Raw genomic sequence first — 24,866 nt, 5'->3', positions numbered from 1 at the left:
GGCTCCCAGACAATGGCGGCAAATATGAAAGGCATATGCAGTACACGTGTGGCGCTGCAGGCACCTACCGGAACATGTCGCACAAAACTTCCCGGGTACTGTCGGTTCACTGCCAGCGCGGATCGGCGCACACCACACGGAGTAATCAGTGCGAAATTACGGTAGTTTGACTCGCGCGCCCTGAAACGAACTAAATGCCAAGCGAGCTGAGCGCAGCGTAGAGGCAGCGGTGCTCGGGCGTTTAATTCAATGCCGTGCAGACTGGCGCCATGCTGACGTCAGCGGACCACACACGAGGCAGCGGCGCCTGCTGCGTACCAGTGAGTGTGTGTGTGTGTGTGTGTGTGTGTGTGTGTGTGACATCGCGTCGTCTGCTCATCTTAACGCCTACAATTCTCTGGCTGACATATGAGCCACTGCTTTCTTGTCATGCGGAATACGAACTCGTGGTGCTTTCTCTCTCTTCCCCCCCCCCCCCCCCTCCCACTCTCTCTCTTTCTCACTCCATCGCGCGCACACACACACACACACACACACACACACACACACACACACACACACACACGACAGAGGGAGGGGAGAGACAGAATGAATGAGAGAGAGAGAGAGAGAGAGAGAGAGAGAGAGAGAGAGAGAGAGAGTAGTGCTGTATGCATACTGGCATCCTGCAGATGCAGAACAAATGAAATGAAAATGTTTTGGGACGCTACGGTGGTCCGCGCCATTGGCGTTCCTCGACTCCGTCATTTCCTAACAAGAGCGGCGCCGGTTCAATTTTCGCAGTGGCGCCAAGAATTTTCCCGCCGGTCGCAAAACAAGAGAGAATCATGCTGCTTCCAACGTTGCTTTAAATCCAGACGCCAAAGGGCTGCCTCCACATTGTTTGCATGACGTCGCGCTGCAGCGCTGCTGCATCATTAGACTAGAAAATAAACGACTGCCGAGTTTTCTCAGCGCTGGCTCTCCTCAAGTTATGCGACAAAGGTAATAGCCATAACGAGGCTGAAGCTAGCGGAACGTGTAACACACACTTATTGACATGAGAGACGATCGTCAGAAGATGTAATTACAATGTGGAACCTACAATGAGGTGGCAAAAGCTATACGATAGCGATATGAACATATACAGATGGCAGTAGTATCGCGTACACAATGTACAAAAGGGCAGTGTATTGGCGGAGGCATCATTTGTACTCAAGTGATTCATGTGAAAAGATTTCCGACGGGATTATGGCAGCACGACAGGAATTAATAGACATCGAACGCGGAATGGTGGTTGGACGTAGACACACTAGAGATTCCATTTCGGAAATTGTTAGGGGAAGCAGTACTCCGAGATCCCCAGTGTCATGAGTGTGGCGATAATACAAGTTTTCAAGCATTACCTCTCAACACGGACAACGGAGTGGCTGAAAGCCTGCGGCGTTTGTGTAGATTTGTCAGTGCTAATTAGCAAACAAACAAACTGCGTGAAATAACCTCATAAATCAATGTGAGACGTACGACGAGCTTATCCTTTAGGACAGTGCGGCGAAATTTGGCGTTAATGGACTATAGCACAAGACGACCGAGGCGAGTGCCTTTGCTACAAAGAACGACATTGCCTCGAGTGTCTCTCCTAGGGTCGTGACCCTATCGGCTGGACGGTAGACGACTGAACCTTGCCCTGGTAAGACGATTCAAGATTTCAGCTGGTAAGAGCTGATGGTAACGTTAGAGTGTGGAGCAGATCCCACGAAGCCAAAGATTCAAGTTGTCAACAAGGCACTGTGAAATCTGGTTGTGGCTCCATAGTTGTGTGGGCTGTATTTACATGGAATGTACTAGGTCCTCTGGTCCAACTGAACCGATCATTGATTGGAAATGGTTATGTTTGACTACTTGGAGACCGTTTGCAGCCATTTCTGGAACTTCATGTTCCCAAACAAACACAGAATTTATACGGATGACACAGCAGCCATGTCACCGGCCCATAAATTTTGCCACTGGTTTGAGAACATTCTGCAAGATTCGAGACAATGATTTGGCCACTCATAGAGCATTTATGGGACGTAATCGACAGGTCAGTTCGTGCACAAAATATTACATCGGCAGCTCTTTCGCAATTATGGACGGCTATAGCGGCAGCATGGGTCAGTATTTATACAAGGGACTTCTAACGAGTTGTTGAGTGCATGCCACGTCGAGGTGCTGGACGACGCGAGGCAGAAGTAGATACGACATGATATCTGGAAGTGTCGAATAACTTTCGTGATCTCAGTGTATATCAACGTGTGACTGCAAATACTCACGTTCCAGTGAACACTTCTCTTCTTGCAGACATAGCACTGTGTCAGTGTTCAATTTTATCAGTATTTATTTACCCTCAACACCGATGCAATGTGTTAAATATTAAATTCTGTATATTCACTTGCTACTATATCCCTGGAAAAAGTAACGTAGTCTGACTTGTCATTCGTCATTGAAAAACTGACATCAGTGCCATTGCCGTGTTGGAATTGGCAGTTCCCGCCCGATCGCCGAAGTTAAGCAATGTCGGGCAAATTTGTAAGGGGTGTTCAAAAATTCTCTCTGCAGTGCCGTATGATCGTTAGCCGCGCGTGCCGTATGCCGCAGTGAATATACCGGAATGAAACTCAGTGAAATACAAGTTATTAATTTATTGAATATTCATTTTTAATTACAAATTTTCACATTAAATGTTGTAAGTGTCCCCCCTGATGTTGAATACACAATTCAATTCGCCTTATCATGTTTCCAAAAACAAGCTGTAACATTTCTTCTGTAACAGAAGCAATGAAAGTGCATATTGCAGTTTTCAATTCATCGATGGATTTTGGACGGTGTTTATAGACAGTTGCTTTCGCTGCACTCCAGAAGATAAAGTCAGGTGGTGTTAGATCAGGCGATCGTGGAGGCCAAAGTCCCTGTGAAATTAAGCTATCACCAAAAACATCAGCAAGCAGACACTGAAACGCGAGCTGTACGAGCGGTTGCATCATCTTGTTGAAAATAACAGTTCAGTATTTCACTTAAAACAAGTTCTCCTATGAATGGGTAAAGAATATCACTGCAGTATCGTTGTGCATTTATTGTTTCGCTGAAAAACCCAGGCAGGCGAACAATCATACGGCACGCGCGGCTAACAATCATACGGCATTGCGGATAGGCTTTTAGAACACCTCGTATTTGGAAGGCTGACAGTACGTATAAAAAATGGTTCAAATGGCACTGAGCACTATGGGACTTAACTTCTGGGTTCATCAGTCCCCTAGACCTTAGAACTACTTAAACCTAACTAACCTAAGGACATCACACACACCCATGCCCGAGGCAGGATTCGAACCTCGCGCGGTTCCAGACTGTAGCGCCTAGAACCGATCGGCCACTCCGGCCGGCCCCGTATGTATCAGTAGACGTTAAAGAACTGTGTATTTTTAGCCAAAACACACATCTCTGCAAAATTTAAGGACCAAATAGACGAATTAACGTAACATGTTGACTACTGGGTGGAAGTGAATAAAACAGACAGAGGCCTCAGATTCGTTCACAGAAATCTGGACGTCACGAAACACAATGTACTGGTCATCGGGCTGACAAACCACCCTCACTCAGTTGCCGTGCCACTGACAACTACAGCAGTAGATGATCGCTATACCGTGCAACAGTCAAGAAGGGACCCTTGCTAAACAGCTGGTGCAATTGCAACCACATTTAATAGGACTGCAGAGCTTGCGATGGTGGCAAGGGCATATTCTGCAGGGACTCGATCAACGAGGAGCGGCTTCGCGTACTCGTATTGTGATACAAGACATTGTCTCAAAAACTTTTCTCAGTATTGATGTTGTAATTTTGAGTAATGGAGTACTGTTTTATGGATCATAGTAGGTTGGCAACACTGCTGTGGAGTTACTATGCAATGAATATAATATTGTCGCTGATAGCACACATTGTTGACATACCTACCTTAACTCTGAGCAAATGGACTCGCCCGTCATACGTCACTCGGTGTGCACACAATCGAGGGAAAAACAGTCCCTTGTGAGCGAGCGGTCTAACGTAACGGTGTCACTACGTTTACGAAACAGGAACAACGGAGACCACGGCAGACCGTCAGTGCACAATATTACTTTTCGTTTTTGGGGCATCACCTGCGAGCAGCTTCGCGAAAGAAGCGGCAACGCATTCTGGGCAACCCACCTGTCATTTCGAACGACAATGCGCGGGCGCATACAGCGCAATCTATGGCTGGTCTGTTCGGTCGATGGGACTGGGAAGTACTGTACCATCCACTATACTCCCCGGACTTAAGTCCTTGTGACTTTGATTTAATTCCGAAGATGAAGCAACCACTTCGTGGCATTCGCTTCAGAACTGTGCCAGAGATTCGGCAGACAGTAGTCCGTTCCATTCGCACCACCAACAGAACAGGCTCTGCTAACGGTATACTACGCCTTCCACATCGCTGGCAACGGGTTCTACACGACGCTGGCGACTACTTTGAAGGACAGTAACAGGTGCACACATGTAACTCTTTTGTATCGGTTGTGAATAAATAGTTTCCACTTTTTAAGTTCCAACCCTCGTATTTTGTCACTATTTTGTAAATATTTTCTTATGAATGAACATCAGTATGTAATTTAAATGCAATACCTAGAAAAGAGCTATGTAGTAACATGTCCCTCCCCTATGAACCATGGTCCTTGCCGTTGTTGAGGAAGCTTTCGTGCCGCAGTGATACATCCGTACCTAGTTGTGACCACAGCGGAGAGGTATCTGCTGAAAGGCCAGACAAACGTGTGGTTCCTGAAGAGAGGCAGCAGCCTTTTCAGTAATTGCAAGGGCAACGTCAGGGTGATTGACTGACCTGGCCTTGTAACATCAACCAAAACAGCCCTTCTGTGTTAGTACTGCGAACGGCTGAAAGCAAGGGCTTACTACAGTCATAATTCCTCCCGAGGGCAAGCAGCTCTACTAGTTAAATGATGTTTGCATACTCGTGGGTAAATTATTCTTGAGATAAAACAGTCCCCCACTCGGATCTCCGGGAGGGGACTACTCAAGAGGATGTCGTTATCAAGAGAAACGAAACTGGCGTTCTACGGAGCGGAGCGTGGAATTTCATATCTCTTAATCGGGCAAGTAGGTTAGAAAATTTAAAAGGGAAATGGATAGGTTAAAGTAAGATTTAGTGGTAATTATTGAAGTTCGTTGGTAGGAGGGACACATTTCTAGTCTTGTGAATACAGGGTTATAAATACAAAATCAAATAGCGCAAATGCAGGTGCGGGTTTAATAACGAATAAGAAAACAGGAATGCGGATAAGCTTCTACGAACAGTATATCATATCCAAGACAGACTCAAGGCCCACACTCACCACATTAGTACAAGTTTACATGCCAACTAGCTCCGCAGTTCATGAAGAGATTCAAGGAATGTATGATGAATTAAAAAAAAAATTCAGATAGTTAAGGGAGACCAAAATTTAATAGTCATGAGGGACTGGAATTCGGTAGTAGGAGAAGAAAGAGAAAGAAAAGTAGTGGCTCAATATGAGTCGGGAAAGGAATGAAAGAGAAGTCGCCTGGTATAGTTTTACACAGAGCATAATTTAATCATCGCAGCACTTGGTTTAAGAATCATGAAAGAAGGTTGTAAGTATGGAACAGACCTGAAGACAACGGTAGGTTTCAAATTGAATACGTAATTGTAATAAGGAGATTCAGGAAGCCGTTTTTAAATTGGAAGGCATTTCCAGCGGCAGATGTGGGCTCTGAACACAGATATGAACTGCACATTAAAACAGCAGAAATTGCAAAAAGGTAGGAAATTATGGGGGTAGGACGTGGATAAACTGAAAGAACCAGATTCAGGGAACCACTGACTAGAACAAGGGGATGGAGCACAGTAGAAGAACAGTGGATATCTTTGAAAGATGCAATAGTGAAGGCAGCAGAGGATTACATATTTAAAAAGACGAGACCTGGTAGAAATCCTTGGGCAACATAAGAGACACTGAATTTAACTGATGAAAGGAGAAAGTATGAAAATGCGGCAAATGAAGCAGACGAAAGGGAATACAAACTTCTGGAAAATGAGATTGACAGAAAGTGAAAAATGGCTAAGCAGGAACGGCTGGAGGACAATGTAAGGATTTAGAAGCATATGCCACTAGGGGAATGGTAGATACAGCATACAGGAAAATTAATGAGGACCGGCCGGTGTGGCCGAGTGGTTCTAGGTGCTTCAGTCTGGAACCGCGCGACCGCTACGGTCGCAGGTTCGAATCTTGCCTCGGGCATGGATGTGTGTGATGTCCTTAGGTTAGTTAGATTTAAGTAGTTCTAAGTTCTAGGGGACTGATGACCTCAGATGTTAAGTCCCATAGTGCTCAGAGCCATTTTGAAAATTAATGAGGCCTTTGGAGGAAAGAGAACTACATCAAGAGCTAAGTGGAAAACCAGTACTAAGAAAAGAAAGGAAAGCTCAAAGGTGGAAGGAGTACATGGAGGGTCTGTAGATGGGATATGTGCTTGAGGGCAGCATTACAGAGATGTAAGAGGACTTAATGGAGATGAGAAGGGAAATATAATACTGCGAGGAGAACTTGAAGGAGCGCTGAAGCACTAAAGTTGTAACAAGGCTCCGGGAGTAGACGACATTCCTTTAGAACTACTGATAGCCTTGGGAGAGCCAGCCGTGACAAAACTCCACCACACCGGGAGCAAGATGTATGAAACAGGCGAAATACCCTTGGATTTCTAAAGTACTATAATAATTCAGATTCCAAAGAAAGCAGTTGCTGATAGGTGTGAAAATTATCTTGCCTATCAATTTAATAATTGGGGTACATGAAAGGAGCCTCCACGAAGTTTGCAATGATTTCCGACCAAGATAAGACTTGCAATCGGGCGTACCCTGGGCGTCAGGTTTCTCTGGCGGCTGATCCTTTCACACCAGAATCATCATCTTGGTCCTTTTCAGGACCACAGTTGACCATCATATCAATGTATATAGAAGGTATATCATCACCAAAAGAAGAATTGCTACCAGGGCTGTGCAGACAAACCAAGTGCGATGTACTCTGCATACAGGAGACCCACAGAAGCTGTGAAATGCGCAGACCAAAAATGAACGGAATGCGACTGGCTACGGAAAGACCCTACCCAAAATACGGATGTACTATATTTGTCCAACCAGATATACAGATAATATCATCAGCCTTTACTGAAGCAAATGATACTGAAATCGTAACTTTTGAAGTCAAAGGCTGTACAGTTACATCCGTATACAAACCGGACGTTGATCTCAAAATCAATCTACCTGATAATTTTTATAGTCAACACAGACAAATAGTGACTGGTGACTTCAACTGTCACAGCACCACGTGGGGCTATGAGCATAATGATGAGAATGGTACAGCATTACAAGAATGGGGGGAAGGCAATCATCTGAGCCTTATACATGACCCTAAGCAACCTGCATCTATCAACAGTTGCAGATGGAAACACGGATACAACCCCGATCTGATATTTTGCAGCGAGAACATCTCACAACAGTGCATAAAAACTGTCTGCAACCCTATTCCAAATACACAGCACAGACCGATCATGTGCGAAATTTACAGAGCAGTTGGACCACAGACAGTTCCGTTCAGAACGAGGTTTAACTTTAGGAAAGCCAACTGGCCGAAGTTTACAGAAACGCTGGACGCTGCAGTTCCCACTATTGAACCTTCACCTGACTCGTATGATACTTTTGTGATGGCTGTAAAGAGGTGCTCCAGAATTGCAATTCCCCGGGGTTGTCGATCATCATACATTCCTTGTCTAACTTCGGAACTCAGTGCTCAATTTGCAGAGTATAAGGTACTATTCGAAGAAGATCCATTCGGCGAGACAACGCTATCGGCTGGGAATAAACTTATTGCATCTCTGAAAGAATCCAAAAGGAATTCTTGGGTTAAAACTATGAAAGAACTTGATCTCATCAGGAACAGTCATAAAGCGTGGAGATTACTGAGACGCCTCAATAATGACCCAACCAGATCCACAACACACTGCAACATTACTGCAGATCAGATAGCACACCAACTGCTAATGAATGGGAAAGGAAGCCATAGAATCAAAGTTACAAAAGTACAGCAAGAGGCCCAAGAACAAACGAGGGATCCGACTCTCCCATTCGAGATATCTGATTTAAACAAGGCTATTAAGGAGAGAAAAACTGGGAAAGCATCCGGTCTAGATGACATCCGTATGGAGCAAATCAAGAATTTCGGCCCAGAAACAAGAAAGTGGATCCTGCAGCTTTTCAACAACTGCATGAACCAGTGCTAAATACCAAAGACCTGACGAAAGAGCACGGTGATAGCTCTTCTGAAACCTGGAAAGGAAGCAAATCATCCCAAGAATTTCAGACCAGTTAGCCTTTTGAGTCACCTTTATAAACTGTTCGAACGTATGATTCCGAATAGAATCCTACCAGTAATAGACCCTCTTCTCATACCCGAACAAGCAGGATTTTGACCAAACAGAAGCTGCACAGGGCAGCTTTTGAATCTCAGTTTATAGAGGATGGCTTTGAAACCCGTCAAGTAACGGGCGTGGTCTTCGTGGATCTCGCAGCAGCGTATGATACTGTCCATCATCGGTTACTCCATGCAAAATTATACAATATGATCAAGAACGCCAACCTCGTTAGACTACTCAGCACCCTTCTCCAAAACCGCAGGTTTTTTGTTGAATTTCAAGGACAATGCAGTCGCTGGAGAGCGCAGAAAAACGGCCTACCTCAGGGAAGCGTCTTGGCTCCACTTCTCTTCAACATTTATACCAACGACCAGCCATTGATCCCAGGCACAAGGAGATTCTTATATCCAGATGACCTAGCCCTTGCTACGCAGAGCTCATGCCTTGAAAGATTGGAAAGAAACCTGACAACAGCACTTAGAACACTGTCAAGCTACTACAATCGGAACCAACTCGGACCAAACCCTTCGAAGACACAAGTGTGTGCCTTTCATTTAAGGAACAAAGAAGCTAATCGTGAGCTACATATTGCATAGTGAGGCATCCAACTCCAGCATCATCAAGCACCTAAATACTTGGGAGTCACTCTCGATAGAACTCTGACATTCAAAACTCAGTGCAAGAACACCAAAATGAAAATCTCCGCTCGAAACAACCTAATTCGCAAACTAGTGGGGACACAGTGGGGATCACATCCACAAATTATTCGCTGTTCTGCAATATCACTGTGCTTTTTGCTGAATAAGCCTCTCCAGTCTGGTACAGGTCATCTCATGCCAGACAACTAGACATTGCTCTCAAAGAAACCTGCAGGTTGATCACAGGTTGCTTAAGACCTAGCCCAACTGATAAGCTCTACTGCCTGGCTGGAATAGCGCCACCATGGGTACGCAGAACAGTGGCTGCCAACAAGGAGAGAATGAAAGTAGAATAGGGCAGTGCCCATCTACTGCACCAACATAATCCGCCACAGCAACGGCTGAGATTGCGAAAGAGCTTCCTGAGAACATCCGAGAAGATCACCATTTCACCAGAGAAGGCAAGGATGGATTTATGGAAGAAGTCGAGCCTCACCTGCAGACGCCAGAAGCTGAAGAACTACCACCTGGACACAACGAGAGCTGGCTGGTGTGGAAATCTTTAAACAGATTACGATCAAGAGTTGGACGATCCAGAGACAACCTGAAGTGATGGGCTTCATAACAGAAGATATGTCCTGTGATTATGGACAAGAACAAGCCACATGCTCCAGTGCCTTTTGTGCCCTACATCCTGCACTCCTGCACGAAGATTGATCTCCTGCAAGCCACTCCAAGCACCTTGGAGGTTGCAAAGTACTGGGCACATGTAATATAAATACAATTTGTATATATAAATGTACATATTATTGATATGTATGGCTACTGTAAATTTGTATGTTTCTCACTCGAGAATTTAAAAAAAGTTTAATAATTCATGGTTGCAAAACACTAACACGAATTCTTTATAGAAAAATGGAAAAACTGGTAGAAGCCGACCTTGTGGAAGACCAGTTTTGATTCCGAAGCAATACTGACCCTACGACTTCTCATCGAAGATATATTTGGCAAAGGCAAATGTACGTTCATAGCATATGTGGACTTAGAGACAGCTTTTCAGAATTTTGACTTGAATACTTTCTTTCAAAATCTGAAGGTAAAAGGGGTAAAATACTGGGAGTGATAGGCTACTTACAACTTCTACAGAAACAAGACTGAAGTTGTAAGAGCTGAGGATCATGAAACGGAAGCAGTCGTTGAGAAGGGAGTGAGACCGGGCTGTAGATTGAGCAAGCAGTAGAGGAAATAAAAGAAAAAATTGGAATAGAAATTTAAGTCCAGGGAGAAGAAATAAAAACTTTAAGGTTCACAGATGACATTGTAATTCCCTCAGAGACATCAAAGGACTTGGAAGAGGAATTGAAAGGAATGGTCAGTGTCTTGAAAGGAGGATGTAAGACGAACATCACCAAAAGCAAAACGAGGATAATGGAATGTAGTCAAATCAGGTGAGGCCGAGGGAATTATATTAGGAAACGAGACACTTAAAGTAGTACATGTGTTTCGCTATTTTGGGAAGCAAAATAAGTGATGTTTGCCGAAGTAGAGAGGATATAAAATGTAGACTGGCATTGGCAAGAAAAGCATTCTGAAGAAGACAAATTTGTTAACATCAAGTATAGATTTAAGTTTCAGTAAATCTCTTCTGAAAATATTTTACGGAGTGTAGCCATGTACAAAAGTGAAACACGGACGATAAACAGTTTAAACCAGAAGATAATAGAAGCTTTTGAAATATGGTGCTACATAAGAATGCTGAAGGTTAGATGCGTAGATCACGTAACTAATGAGGAGGTACTGAATAGAACTGGGGAGAAAAGAAATTTGTGGCACAAACTGATTTGAAGAAGGGGTTGTTTGGTAGGACGTATTCTGAGACGTCAAGGGATCACCAGTTTAGTACTGGAAGGAAGTGTGGGGGGTAAAATCGTAAACGAAGACCAAGACATGAATACAGCAAGCAGACTCAGAAGGATGTGGGTTGCAGTAGTTACTGGGAGATGAGGAGGTTTATACAGGATAGAGTAGCATGGAGAGCTGCATCAAAGCAGTCTTCCGGTTGAAGACTGTAACTACAACAATAACATGTAGTAGACAGGCTGGCTTAGCCTGGACGATTTGCTATTGTGAACAGTTAGAGTATATTTGAGTTAGGGAACATGATCGCTGGGCGCGGACTCGCACAGAGCAGTGGAGTCTGGCGCGAGCTGTTGTGCGGAAGAGTGACTCGACTCTGACAGAAGCGCTCGGCGTAGTACGAGATGCAAGCGCCATGTATTAGGACACATTGTAAGGTACGAAACTGGAAGAATTGTACGTTATGGCCACAATAATTAATGTGTTAACTGGACGCAGTGCAAAAAGCATAAAGAGGAATTAATATGACAGAAGAGCACTTGGACTCAAAATTGTTTGTTGTAGAGCGATACTAAGAAAAGCCTGTTGTCTACGCATTGTGGGCGACTGTTTCCTTACGCAGCCCCAGCAGCCACTCACTGAAGCACGACCAGACTGACTTTAATATTTATAAGTGTATCAAGGCTAGCCAGCTTAGTACTTTCATTTTGTGAATAATTAACAATTTATCGTTAACGGTGTTCAAATGGTTCAAATGGCTCTGAGCACTATGGGACTCAACATCTTAGGTCATAAGTGCCCTAGAAGTTAGAACTACTTAAACCTAACTAACCTAAGGACATCACACACACCCATGCCCGAGGCAGGATTCGAACCTGCGACCGTAGCAGTCCCGCGGTTCCGGACTGCAGCGCCAGAACCCCTAGACCACCGCGGCCGGCCGTTAACGGTGTGTTACAAGTGCATAATCCTGAACAGTTACCAAATAGGGTCCTATCGTGTTATTATTAATTAAAACCGAGTGTCACTATTGTTAATAAAAAGACTAAAATTTCTGAGATAATTTAATTTTAATAATTAGTTTAAAAATGAAAGTTAGCAAAACTTAAAAAATAATTGCGATCGATACTTAAAGAAAATGGATGTCGTTGCTCACTGAAATACTCACTTAAAAAAAACAATATCAACATTCAGTGATTATGAGAAAGCAATTCCAGTGAGTTTTTAAAGAATATTGTACATCAGAATGTTTAATTTCTCTGTGTGATCAATAATTTCTGCTCTCATTTCCAAACTATGTGAGAGTGTTCTGCAAAAGTTAATCATTAGTTATTTAACGACAGTTATGCGCTAGTAAGACATGTTATCCTTAACAGAAAATATTTATTTAAAAACAATTACAACATTAGAAATATTAACAGTAGGCATTATGGTAGGCTGTGCGAAGCTACTGATTACGCAAAATGAGTGTCAAACAATTATCAGTCAAGTGCATACGCTTTGTTTCGGTGTGGCCGAGCGGTTCTAGGCGCTTCAATTTGGAACCGCGCCACCGCTACGGTCGCAGGTTCGAATCCTGTCTCGGGAATGGATGTGTATGGTGTCTCTAGGTTAGGTAGGTTTAAGTAGTTCTAAGTTCTAGGGTATTGATGACCTCAGAAATTAGGTCCCATAGTGCTTAGAGCCATTTGAACAATATGCTTCGATCACGTTTCTGTGATTTGAATCTGAGCTCGAATCATTGTTATTGTGGCCGTTCCCGCGTGATTGTCTTGCATTATTGATTACGTGAATACTTTTCCAAGTCGACTAAAAATTAAGCAATATTCGTCACTCACACCGTAAGCTGGTGACCGTTTTCTGTAACCATTGCAGTCTAAACTAAAAAAAAAAATATATATTTAAATTCGTTATCTTAAATTTCATTTGCTACTTTGCAGTTGTTATCGTCTGTCAAATTTCTTTTATCATTATTGTGTAGAAGTAGTCACGCAATAACGATTCAATTGTAGCTGATCTTACTTTTTTTGAATTTGCTGTTCGGAACAACAGGGACTTTAGCCACACGTGTCATCAATTATGTCAGTTATCCGAAAGTGTAGGTTTGTTATAGAGAGAGAGAGAGCAGATTCAACCTGAGCAGTCATTCTGGACTTTTCCACATATGGGGAGAGGTGGGAACGTGTAATGCATGCAGCAATGCAGGCGAACATGATCCTCTTGGTACCCCAGATGTTCTGGGGTGGGGAGGTACTGACCTCCAAGTCTTTGGCCACTGCGAACTTGCTGGCCATTGCGAATCTGCTCCCCTTCCCTGTGTGCGTCTCTTCAGGAGTGCATTGGGTAGTGACTTCATTTTTTATGAATAACAATGCGTGACCACATCGAACAGTGCAGATCCCGAATGGATTGGCCTGCCAGTTCCCCTGACTTAAGTCTCATCCAGCACGTGGGATGCGTTGCAGAGGTGCAATGCAGCACGTCCTCATGCACCAAGGACACACCAGCAGTTATTAATCACGCTGGTGGAGGAATAGAACGTTCTACCACAAGAACTGCCTATCAATTTTGTAGTCACCGTGGCAGCACGTTGCAGACCACGCGTTGCTCTCCTTGGTGATGGCTCTAAGCACTATGGGACTTAACATCTGAGGTCATCAGTTCCCTAGACTTAGAGCTACTTAAACCTAACTAACCTAAGGACTTCACACACATCCAAGCCCGAGGCAGGATTCGAACCTGCTACCATACCAGCAGCGTGGTTCCGGACTGAAGCGCCTGGAACCGCTCGGCTACAGCGGCCGGCTCGTTGGTGATCACACACCCTATTACAAACCACTTCGAAATAATTGTAATGTCCAGGGGACCATTGCACACCGCAATAACTTCACTGTAATTATTGTCTTTGAATAAAAGTTTCACTTCTTTTCGTTTTACTGCGTATTTCTTTCGGTTACCTTCCGTATTGTACTGTAGCAATTGTCTGTGTATGATCCAAGTACCATTGGGCTATGTTACTCAACAGCGACATGTCTTGAGATAGCTATTTTCGTCCTCAAGTTTGGCACATCGGTATATAATTTCCAAATAGGTCAATTTATTTCCAGGATTCCCGTCAACATTCCCATCCTCTCCTCATTATTCCATACCGGCTAAATCAACCGCAGCTTCAGCGTCTTAGAGACAAACACAGTACTTCTTTATCCGGTATGTATGAATGTACCTATGCCAAACAAGAACGTCGCCTTAATGCTTTCCACCTGCGGTGCCTGAGATCCATCCTCGGAGTAACGTGGAAGGACCGAGTGACCAACGAAGCAGTGCTATCTAAAACTAACTGCAACAGTATTTCAGCTATCTTGAAGCAGAGACGACTCCGCTGGCTGGGACAGATCCTGACAGATTACCAGATTACCAGATTACCACGTGAGGTGATGCTTGGAGAGATCTCTATAGCCGAAAGACCTGTAGGACGTCCTGTATTGAGGTTCAAGGACTCCTGTAAACGAGATATGTAGAGCTTTGGAATCGACACAAACAGATGGGATGCACGGGCTAGCATGAGACCAGAATGGCGTGATGATATATCATCTGGAATGTCGAAGCATGATGAAGGTTTGTTAGACAGATTAAGGCAGAAAAAGCTTCGCAATGCTACCACTGCTCCTGCCTCAGCAGCCAGATACACTTGTGACAATTGGGGAAAGAGATGCCGTGCTGCCATTGGCTTGACAAGTCATATGAAAAAATGCAACCCATAAACAAACAGATACTGCAACATTCATCTACCAAGATGTTGTGGCCAATAAAGAATCCAAATCGGTCAAAAATACTCATTATACCTATTTTATGTATGACCCGTTCTCCTTTTACTCCAATATTGTTCTATTTGCTCAGAGATTGAGGACTACAACTTCATACCGAATTACTGCTGTATTCAACTACTGATTTCGTTTGGTGACGATGTTCCACAACTTTCATTCAACATATATCTCTGTCTGAAGTGTTATAATCCCAGGTCTCTGGGATTTATATAAGAAGCTGATACCTTAAACAGTCTGATCTATCATCTCGTCCATGAAATAAAGCTTATGAAAACGTCAGTGTCTCACATCGTTGTAGCTTAGCTTTTGAGCATTTAGGCCTTTGGCTGTAAGAATCTTACGTCATTTCTGTCCTTATCACCCCCAATTTATTGACCTCTACATCACACGAACTTCACCGTAATATCTCGCGACATTATTAATAAATATTAAGTCCTTACTTTCAGAATTTATAATTAGGAAATTTACTTTGAAGGCGGAGAAAGAGAGGACAGAAGAAAACAGATAAAGACTGAAACCCTACGCAATAGTACAAGCACGGACGCATTAGTTACTGTACATAAATGAAGATTATGATCACACTGTTACGCGCGAAGGCACAAGAGAAAGCTTTTAACAGTCTGGTCGGAAGTTACAGGAGACAGACTTCACTGAAGGAAAGAGCGTTTCAGGACGCAGTATCGAAGTTCGCAAACAGGAGTTCGGATTAACTGTATTTCCTTGTCGTATGCTGTGCGTAATACGAGGGCACCGTGCCGGCAGAAATTATGTTCCCCGAATCTCCCTGCCTGCGTACTCCTTAGAACGAGCTGTCTTTGGTTTGATTAATAAGGCGTAGCTTCTAACATCAAAGACCTTCCTTTGCTTCGTATTAAATTGCACCAATTTATCATGCATTCAAAGAAGCGTTCCTTTTCAATTATAAAACGTGAACACAAAGGGATTACTTTGATCTATTCTGGCAGTCGGCTATCCCGTCGCGTAAATGATTAATAATGTAGGCCCACGCCTGCTATGCCTTTCCACGTGCTAGTTAACCTCACCCATGAACGAAGAATTCTGCCAAATACCACGTGAAACACCGAAAGTGCCACAAAATGTAGTTATGTGGAGGATGTAATTAGTTTTTTGCGTTATTATCCTCCAAAGCTGCATAATAAATGCCGTTTAATGATAGTTCTTTTTGGATTCGTCATGTTGTCGTGGTTCAAAATGGCTCTGAGCACTATGGGACTTAACTTCTAAGGTCATCAGTCCCCTAGAACTTAGAACTACTTAAACCTAACTCACCTAAGGACATCACACACACCCATGCCCGAGGCAGGATTCGAACCTGCGACCGTAGCGGCCGCGCGGTTCCAGACTGTAGCGCCTTTAACCGCTTGGCCTCCACGGCCGGCCATTTTGTCGTAGACGTATATCATAATACTTGCATATACTGGCTCGTAAAAGCAGTTGTATCGCTATAAGGATGTTGTAAATTCCTTAATTTCTTCAAACGAGAGGTATCGGACGAACTATGTCAGGACGAGGAACTAATGCCACAAAATACATTAACATTTTTTGTAAAGACTGAAACTTGTGAAACATAGCAACTGCCTCGAGGGAAGAAAAGTGATAACTTGAAAATGTAAAGCAGGCCATTAACATAGACTAAACTCTCACCTGTGCTATAGCTTACTTTTCCACAAATATTTTCTTTAAAATTACGGAGTTACTTCTTCCGTCCAAAACGAAAGATTAGTCCAATGAAATGATTATGCAGGACAAATTCAAAGCAATAACAAAAGAAGTAGACAGGAAGTTGGGACCAAGTTTTGGAAAGCTCATACGTCCCGGAAATTTTGAAGCCATGTGTTACAAAGTGTACTACGTAAATCTAATGTATTAGATATCTTTTGGTACGTCAAAGCTACGGATGAACAGTTGTCTTCTACAGTTCTACAGAGTAAGTCGCTAGTGGTGTATGTAACAGTGAGCAAAATCTGCTCATGAGTACATCCAATTTATATTTGTCGAATAGATGTATGGTGCTCTTGTGTAGCTGAAAGGGTTGCAACAGTACACTAAAGGTTTAATAATCAGGTAATTAATTTCGGTCAGCTGTGACCATCTTCAGAACTTAAAAAAAGAAAAAAAACCTTGACAGCAACCGTACCAGAGTGAATCCAGTAAAGTACATTATTTGTGTAACTTCGTATATGGATGGTACAGTCACATTAATAAGCCATACAATTTTTTTCATGAAATCTAAATTTTATCCGTGTACCACGGATACCATTACGCCAGATATGTTGACACTTTAAAAATATAACGTACACTCGCGTGCACCGACGAGAGACGTGCTTGCACAGTCACACGCTAGATGTCGCTGCTGCACGTCGTTCACAGAACTTCAAAGAAATAGTGTCATAGTTACAGGCCTAACGAACAAGTGTATAATAAAATTCAATCACAATTTGTAATTTTTTCTGTAATATTTGTTGGCAGCTGATTTATGATCCACAGCAAAACGTACTTTATTGTGAACGGCAGCGAGCGTCATCGAGATCTAAAGTAAGGTTCTGCTAAAGTGTTACAGTCTGCTCTGGTTTAGAATTGTTACGCAGTTGTGAGCATGTTGAACCACCGTCCCTTAGGTTGCCACTCTTATTATGTTGAAGCACATGGTACGGCTATTCCGTTTCCGGAACAGATATCAACAATTTGAATGAAAGAGGGCCCACCAACATGAAGATATAAACTCTCAGTAAGTGGTGCGGATAAAGTCGCCCTCCGGTTTCTTTCTTTGTTTTTTGGTCGACTAAGAAATTTGGAAATGAAAGTAAAAGAGAAAGAGAGACCAGACAAAAATGGATTCGGGTGACCGATCTTGTAAAAATGTCGAAATGTTGGTGAAAATTATCTGTTCAAACTCAGAGATTCTATAGCATAAATAACATTTTGGTCCCTTTACCTCGATGCCTGGTGTGCAGAAATTTTCGTCAACCAAATACACAGAACAGGCTTATTTGTATACTTTTTTTATTGTTGACCATTGAAACTGCAACAGCATGAACGTGGCTTCAAATGGTTCAAATGGCTCTATGGGACATAACATCTATGGTCATCAGTACCCTAGAACTTAGAACTACTTAAACCTAACTAACTTAAGGACAGCACACAACACCCAGCCATCACGAGGCAGAGAAAATCCCTGACCCCGCCGGGAATCGAACCCGGGAACCCGGGCGTGGGAAGCGAGAACGCTACCGCACGACCACGAGATGCGGGAGAACGTGGCTTCCAACAAACGTCAGATTGTCACTAAGATTATCACATGTTTGGATTTGCAAATTATTCGTGTTTCAGAGGTAAGAAGCAGAGCAAGTAGGCACTGTCTACAATATGTTGGATCGTGGCCTATCAATAATTCTGTTTACAGGTCTGCGATGTTGCTGTGAACATTGATCAGGATGCCACGACTGCCATGGACAGACATATTCAACCCCATACAGAAACTTAACAGCGCCAAGTGACTAGCGCTCGAAAGGATAGACATATTATTCACTCCAACAGCCAAATCAGAGTCAGGGAATGGGCTTGCATCTAGAAGAGAAGAAAATAAAAATTTTCCCAAATGGATGATGTGGAGAGTCTGGAGCAGCGTAGGCATGGCGTTCTCTGATGCGGTCTCCCTTCTCGCTGCAGCAGAGTGTGACGCACCGACAGAGCTGCATCCAGCGACAACAGGACGCCGGTTCAGATCTGCGTCCGGTCATCCTGATTTAGGTTTTCCGAGATTTCCCTACAACGCTTAAGGCTAAATGCCAGTATGGTTCCATTGAAAGAACACGGCCAATTTCCTTTTCCATTCTTCCCTATCCCAAGCTTGTGCTCCATCTCTAACGGCCTCTTTGTCCCCGGTCCCTCTTTTGAGACATCCCAGTTCGTCGTATAGCATCACAATGGTCGTGCCTTCGAGTGAACGTTACCAGACCATATTCGTCGCTATCATACGTGCCCAGTGCCTTTCGTTAGGATATGGGGCGCGCATATCTAATTATCTGGCGAGCAGGTGTTTCCTTAGTGATATGTATGCCCGCACCCAACTTCAGAGGTCTGTGACACGTTATCGTTGAACGAGGTGACTCAGGAATGCATGTAGAGTGTGGTGTCCTGATCTACCTCGATACAGAGGTGTTCGACTGTGGCCCTGGGCAGCACGTTCTCCGTATCATGGGCTGCCTTTACATCAGCAAGCCACCATTCAATAGCAGCTACAGTTAACGAATTCTGGCATAAAGTTGAAGCAGCGTGGGATGACGTACAAGTATCTCTCATCCAAGCTCAGTTCGACACGACACCCAGGTAGATTTGAACCATTGCTGCTGTCAGATGTAGCAACCTTGGGCACTAAACTTCGCAACCTGTATACCAAAAAATCACCTACAAACTATGTCTGCTATAGTGTATATGGGCCTAAGTAGATTTGATAAGGAGCCTTAGATAATTTCAAGGGCCTGTCTATAGTACTTGGATGTCCACTTTCTACCAATAGGTGAAAATATGACGGTGCCATCAGTCAGAATGTGAAATGTTTTTCCTACTTTGAAGTCAGTATGCGGTTTGTCACTTCACAACGCTTCGTGATTTCTTTTGTGAAGCGGCTATTGCTGTAAAGGGTTGAAGTTTGATGTATTCCGTACGAAACGCGGTGGCTATTCAGAAGAAAGGCCATGTATCACTGGTAAAGTTGTTTTATCGGAACGACAGCAATAGCAACGTTGCATTGCGGGAATACAGCTGACAGAAACAGTTGCAAAGGGGCCGCACGTCTGTAAATGAGTTTTTGATGTAGCTATAGCCGGCCGTGCAGCACATGCCTCAAATTCTGCAGGAAGTATTGAAGCTGTGTCACGGGAATCCCCTCTCCAGTCCTCAGCAGTTCAAAAGATTTTATGGCGCATTTGCATTGGTATCCCTACAAGATTCAGAATGTGCACTAACATAGGCTACAGCGCCGTGACTTTGCCCGTTGTTTTTTGGCATTCATGGAAGTGGATGACATGTGGCGGGGAACATTCTGTGGACGAACAAGGCTCATTTTGCTCCGCACAGTGCCGTCAGTGCCCAGAACTGCCGTATTTGGAGTGTTGGAGTTGTGCAGGAACATCCACTGCGCTGACTGGGTGACTGAGTGGAGTGATTTCCCAAGCTCCTTCATTCTTGGTCCATTTATCTTCGAGGAGATGCCACCTCATGGGGCTGTTAGACACTCACGACATCTGGGCGTTATAAAGGCCTCCTTGTGCAATATGTGATACTCTACCCACACCACTATTTTCATGCAAGATGGGGCGACACCAAATGTCGTTTGCTAGACGAACTATTTACTTGGAGAGATCTTCGATATCGAAAGCATTATCTATAGGCAATTTCTTGTTGTGTGACCCTCCAGATTCCCTCAACTTAAACACACGTAACTTCTGGCTGTGGGGATATATGAATGATCGCTTCTATCAGGGATATACTCGGACTCTTTACGATCTGAAGGATAGCATTTGACAACATATATCTTGGATTACACCGGATATGCCAGTGTGTACCATGCCCTGTTACGGATGCAGCACATCGCTTAATCGGGAGACCATACTGGCCCTATGTTGTAGCTTGTGAGCATATCCTAACAAGCGTGCCACAATCACGGCTCTCACCTGTTTGTTTCTCCCCTTTTATTGCACCCACACCCCATTCTGATTCCTTACAGCGCCGTAGTAAGTAGAACTTGTTTTCCGAAGTACTCCGTGAGCGCACTTATTAATGAGCATACCTACAATTTCCTCAGAGGCCTGCGACGTATACAGTTCATACTGCAGCGCTAGGAGCACCATCAGTTTAATTATAACCTCCCAGTACATGCGAAGGTTGCAACAAACTACGGTCAGATACATTATGTATGTGAAATGCATGGTAATGATTGGTTACCACTTAAAGGTGTTTCAAATGGGTGACGACACAGGCACACCACATCACTGAGAATGGGAAATGTTTCGTGATCAATTAACTATGCCACATTTGTTAACTGATGACCAAAGTAAACTACAAAAGTAATATATGAATCAATCTTTGTTGAGGTTTAAAGCATCCGACTTGTAACCACCACTTCAAGTGACAAACTAAACTGAAATCTAAATAGTGGATGAAATCAGGTGACTTTGGCACAAAAGAAAGAGATGAAGCTATTTTTTACTACTGGAAAGATTATGACCAGGTCTTTAGTGATGCAATGACTTTCTTTTACTCATTACCTATAAAGAAGTAGAAAAATAACAAACGAATGTGACGTTACTCTTCCCACTCAAATATAAAAAGTGAGCCCCTTGAGAGGATTTCTGGAATAAAACACAAATTTATAAAAAGCAGTTCAGTAGATTGCATCTACCCAGGAAGCAGGTTTTGAGAACAGGAAATCGAGGAACTTCAAGTACGAATAAATGAATTATCAACACTCGATTCACATATTTAAGATTAATTTTGGATCCAAAACGTTTCAGTCCAATGAATAGTTTCTGGTAGCTGTGCATTCCTATTTCGAAGTGCTTCTACAAATGCGTGGAATTTGTGCATTGGAAAAAAATAACGGTAGGCCAAATACTTTGTCCCGAAAAGGGACCACATAAAAATAGCGACTTTTTTACTAAAGAATATTGTTTCGCCACCAGAAAAAGAAATTTTCACCTTGCTCTCGTAAGTGTGGCTTTCAGAATTTTCTGGCTGATGATATAATTGTAAATATCTAAAATCTAACGCACTGATTAAGTGATGTTTAAGGAAATGGCATATATCTACATAACGTACAGACTCTCTCATGCAGCTAAGTGTAATATATGATCCGGCTACATAAAACACAGTCAATATTTGTAATTGTTCGACCATCTAACACCTTTTCCACTCACTTCGGAAACCTGTTTCTAATAGCAATAATTCATCAGCTACTTTCTATGGTATTCTTCCTATTTCTTGTTTTGCAGTAGGCTTAACCGTGGACGTACAACACTTAAAAATGAAATCTTCCTTTTAATGTTACGACAGTGAGCAGAAACGAGCAGACACTTTAGAAGTACAATTTCCCGTCTGAAATTGTGTGTCAACTGCGTGACCTCTTCGTATAGTTTCGGTTGCTATTTTGGGCCGAACAGAACCCATTAGATTTTCTCTTATTTCACGTCTGCTCATTTTCATACAAGAAGCACGTTCACACCAGACAGGAAAGTGATGCTAATACACGTCTCAGGCATGAAATGCCATTGAATCAGAGTGACGAGGTTCACGATTTGGACTGGTGACACGCACATGTGACGCCTCTCATCAACACCGATAGTAATTCCAGGGCTGTGGAATGTCGGGATAGGCTTCTGTCCTGGCCTAGAGCAGTATTTCGGCTACAGTTTTGTTTCTCAAGAGGACAATCCACGAACATGATGTGCCCACCTCCAACATCTTTCTCTACCAAATGAAATACCCTGCGGTAGCCACTGATACGAACCCTACTGATCATGTTTGAGAATAGTATGAAACTAGCAGTGCATAGTCGCAGAAACCTTCCTGACACAGCTGATGATCGCTAGAGGCAGCAGTCAGAGAGAGTGGAGCAGCCTGGACGCTGGAGTACCATGTCACGGGATGAAACATCCGTTACTGACCCTCACCCAGTAGCAAATTTCGATTCCACAGCTGTGCAAAGATGGGCAGTTTCTACAGTGCTGTCCTTCTCTCTGTTATTGTACTTTTTTTTTTTACATTTTAGTTTTCCCCATTTTCACTAGGTTAATTTTTTGATCACCTGCTCTCCTTCTGTCAAAGTCCAAACATGTCCAGAGACAAGCAGGTGATGCAAATCTTTGAGTGGCTTTGTAAAGGTTCGATCATGCTGCAGCGTCGCTGCTCGCTGCTGGCACATCACATCTAGATGCCTGGGAGGGACCTTGTTGCATTTACACTGCAGCCTCCCTTCTCGCAGGCATTAATCACCCTCCAGCTGTTCACATATCGAGCAGCAGCCAGACACGGCTCATGTTTCAGAACGGACAGCAATGATCACGGATCCAGAAACACGCCAGGTTGATATCACCTGGTGAGGATCACAGCTGGCAGTAGGGAGAGCAGCGATGGTGGACGTTAAGTGGACCGGAAACATTCAGTGTGTTATGTGTTTCATTCGTCATCACCGTGCCATGCTGGCAAACAGTGATCAACGAGGTGGGAGTATAAACGCACCCTGAGGCTACCATGATTTACAGTCTCGTTGTTGGGGTCTGATGACTAAGGTAATATCGAATTCAGATTTTGCTGTCATCTCTTTGTTCAAATGTGTGTGAGACCTTTAGGGACCAAGTGGCAGAGGTCATCGGTCCCTAGACTTACACACTACTTTAACTTAAACTAACTTGTGGTAAGAACAACATACACACCCATGCCCGAGGGAGGACTCGAACCTCCGGAGGGAGCGGCCGCGCAGTCAGTGACATGGCGCCTCTAACCTGGCGGACACTCCGTGCTGTCACCTCTTTGGCCAAAGAGAAAGTTAATCTCACTTAATCTTGTGGGGAAAAAAGATATTCGCTGTAATCATAGTTCCTTGGAAGTGGCAGACGTTACATAAAAGCTATAAATCACGAAACACTTAAGTTTTACATACGTTAAAGCAAAGGAAAATAAATTCTTGCTTGTTCGAGTAGTTTATGTATTTACACAAGTAGAATACCTTGTTCGCTTCTGTTTGGCGTTATGAGGGCAGCTTCGTCACTTCAAGTGCTTTGCAGACAAAATCTTCAGTGCCAGAGGATCGTGATGCACATACCTGTAACAAAAATAGCTTGTTAGGTCTGCCAACAGTAACATCTTCATCTCTATTATGATTATTAAGAGTTTGGAAGGATTGCGAAGGACATCGGACGTGCTTTTTTCGAGGGAACCGTCCCAGTATCGGCCTCCAGTATCTAAACCGATGAACCACCCTGCACGGTGATGTTGCAACAATTGAGAATCATGCCTAGTATAAGTCAAAATACTAGAGAAAAGCTATGTTTCTCTCAAGGCCATGTTCTCAAATACTTTAATGGTAAGAAATAATGTATGCAAGCTCTGGTAAATTTTAAGATAGACATAAATGAACAAACTATATTAAATAACAGGACTGTGAGAAAGAAAAATGTTCTACGTGGCATTTTTCCATAAATGTTTCTCTCAAGGCCATGTTCTCCAATACTTTAATGGTAAGAAATAATGTATGCAAGCTCTGGTAAATTTTAAGATAGACATAAATGAAGAAACTATATTAAATAACAGGACTGTGAGAAAGAAAAATGTTCTACGTGGCATTTTTCCATAAAATGCATTTTGAGTGCTACTATGGTCTCAGTGCTCTGTTGCATGCTAAACCATAGCTAATTTTTCAAATATGTGTTAGTATATGGCGCCTGGCCATCCTAACCTAAAGCGCTATTTCTGTACTTGTATTATCACATTTAAAACTTAGAACCTGAGTATTAACGGCACTTGGAACAAAAACTTCCTTGTTGCTATTTAGTCGAAAACTGTCATTTTTCAGACCGTGGCTGTTTCCAAAATAGAAGTCGATTCTTGAAAAGAAGAAACCAGCAGCTAGCCACAGTTAAGAACGCTATTTATTTACATAAATAGCGTCGTTACCAGTTTCGAACAAATACATCCAGAGACAACTGTTCTCGTTTATTCAGATATTAAATTTGTAATTGTTTAGATTATTTGCTCGAAAGATAGTCAACAACGAATCCAAATAGCAAACGTAATATAATCATGAACAGTCGTCTGAAGATGGACCGGTCTGTTCGCAACCTGACACTGTTTGCTTAAATAAATAATATTAATAATAATAACTGATTGCTGTTTTCTTCTTTACAAGAATCTACTTGCAAAAATGTTCTTTTGGCATTAAGAATCAGTCAGTTTCCTTGTATGGAGAGAACTCTCTTAATAAAATATTTATTTTCAAATTTGTCTCATTTTTTGTGCTGATACGGTGAGCAGCATAATTCTGTGGTATTGGAATACC

At 43.1% G+C, this 24,866-nt stretch overlaps 1 protein-coding gene across 3 annotated transcripts in view; it reads right to left on the bottom strand.

Annotated features, from left to right (window-relative positions):
* Nucleotides 1–24,866, bottom strand: part of LOC126191410 (hemicentin-2-like) — a 1,933,978-nt gene that overhangs the window by 1,307,597 nt on the left and 601,515 nt on the right. Inside the window, exon 3 of one of the 3 annotated variants that reach the window (XM_049932279.1) lies at nt 23,538–23,633. The exons of 1 other annotated variant lie outside the window; for it this stretch is intronic. The gene's annotated coding sequence lies outside the window, so the exon portion shown is untranslated. Of the gene's footprint in view, nt 1–68; nt 188–23,537; nt 23,634–24,866 lie in introns of those variants that run through there. One more of the 3 variants, XM_049932280.1, reaches the window with a different exon arrangement.

This window comes from Schistocerca cancellata, chromosome 6 (assembly GCF_023864275.1).
Source record: "Schistocerca cancellata isolate TAMUIC-IGC-003103 chromosome 6, iqSchCanc2.1, whole genome shotgun sequence".
NCBI classification, from domain to species: Eukaryota; Metazoa; Arthropoda; class Insecta; order Orthoptera; family Acrididae; genus Schistocerca; species Schistocerca cancellata.
Note: the sequence above shows the minus strand (reverse complement) of the source record. Positions and strands in the feature narration are given on the sequence as shown.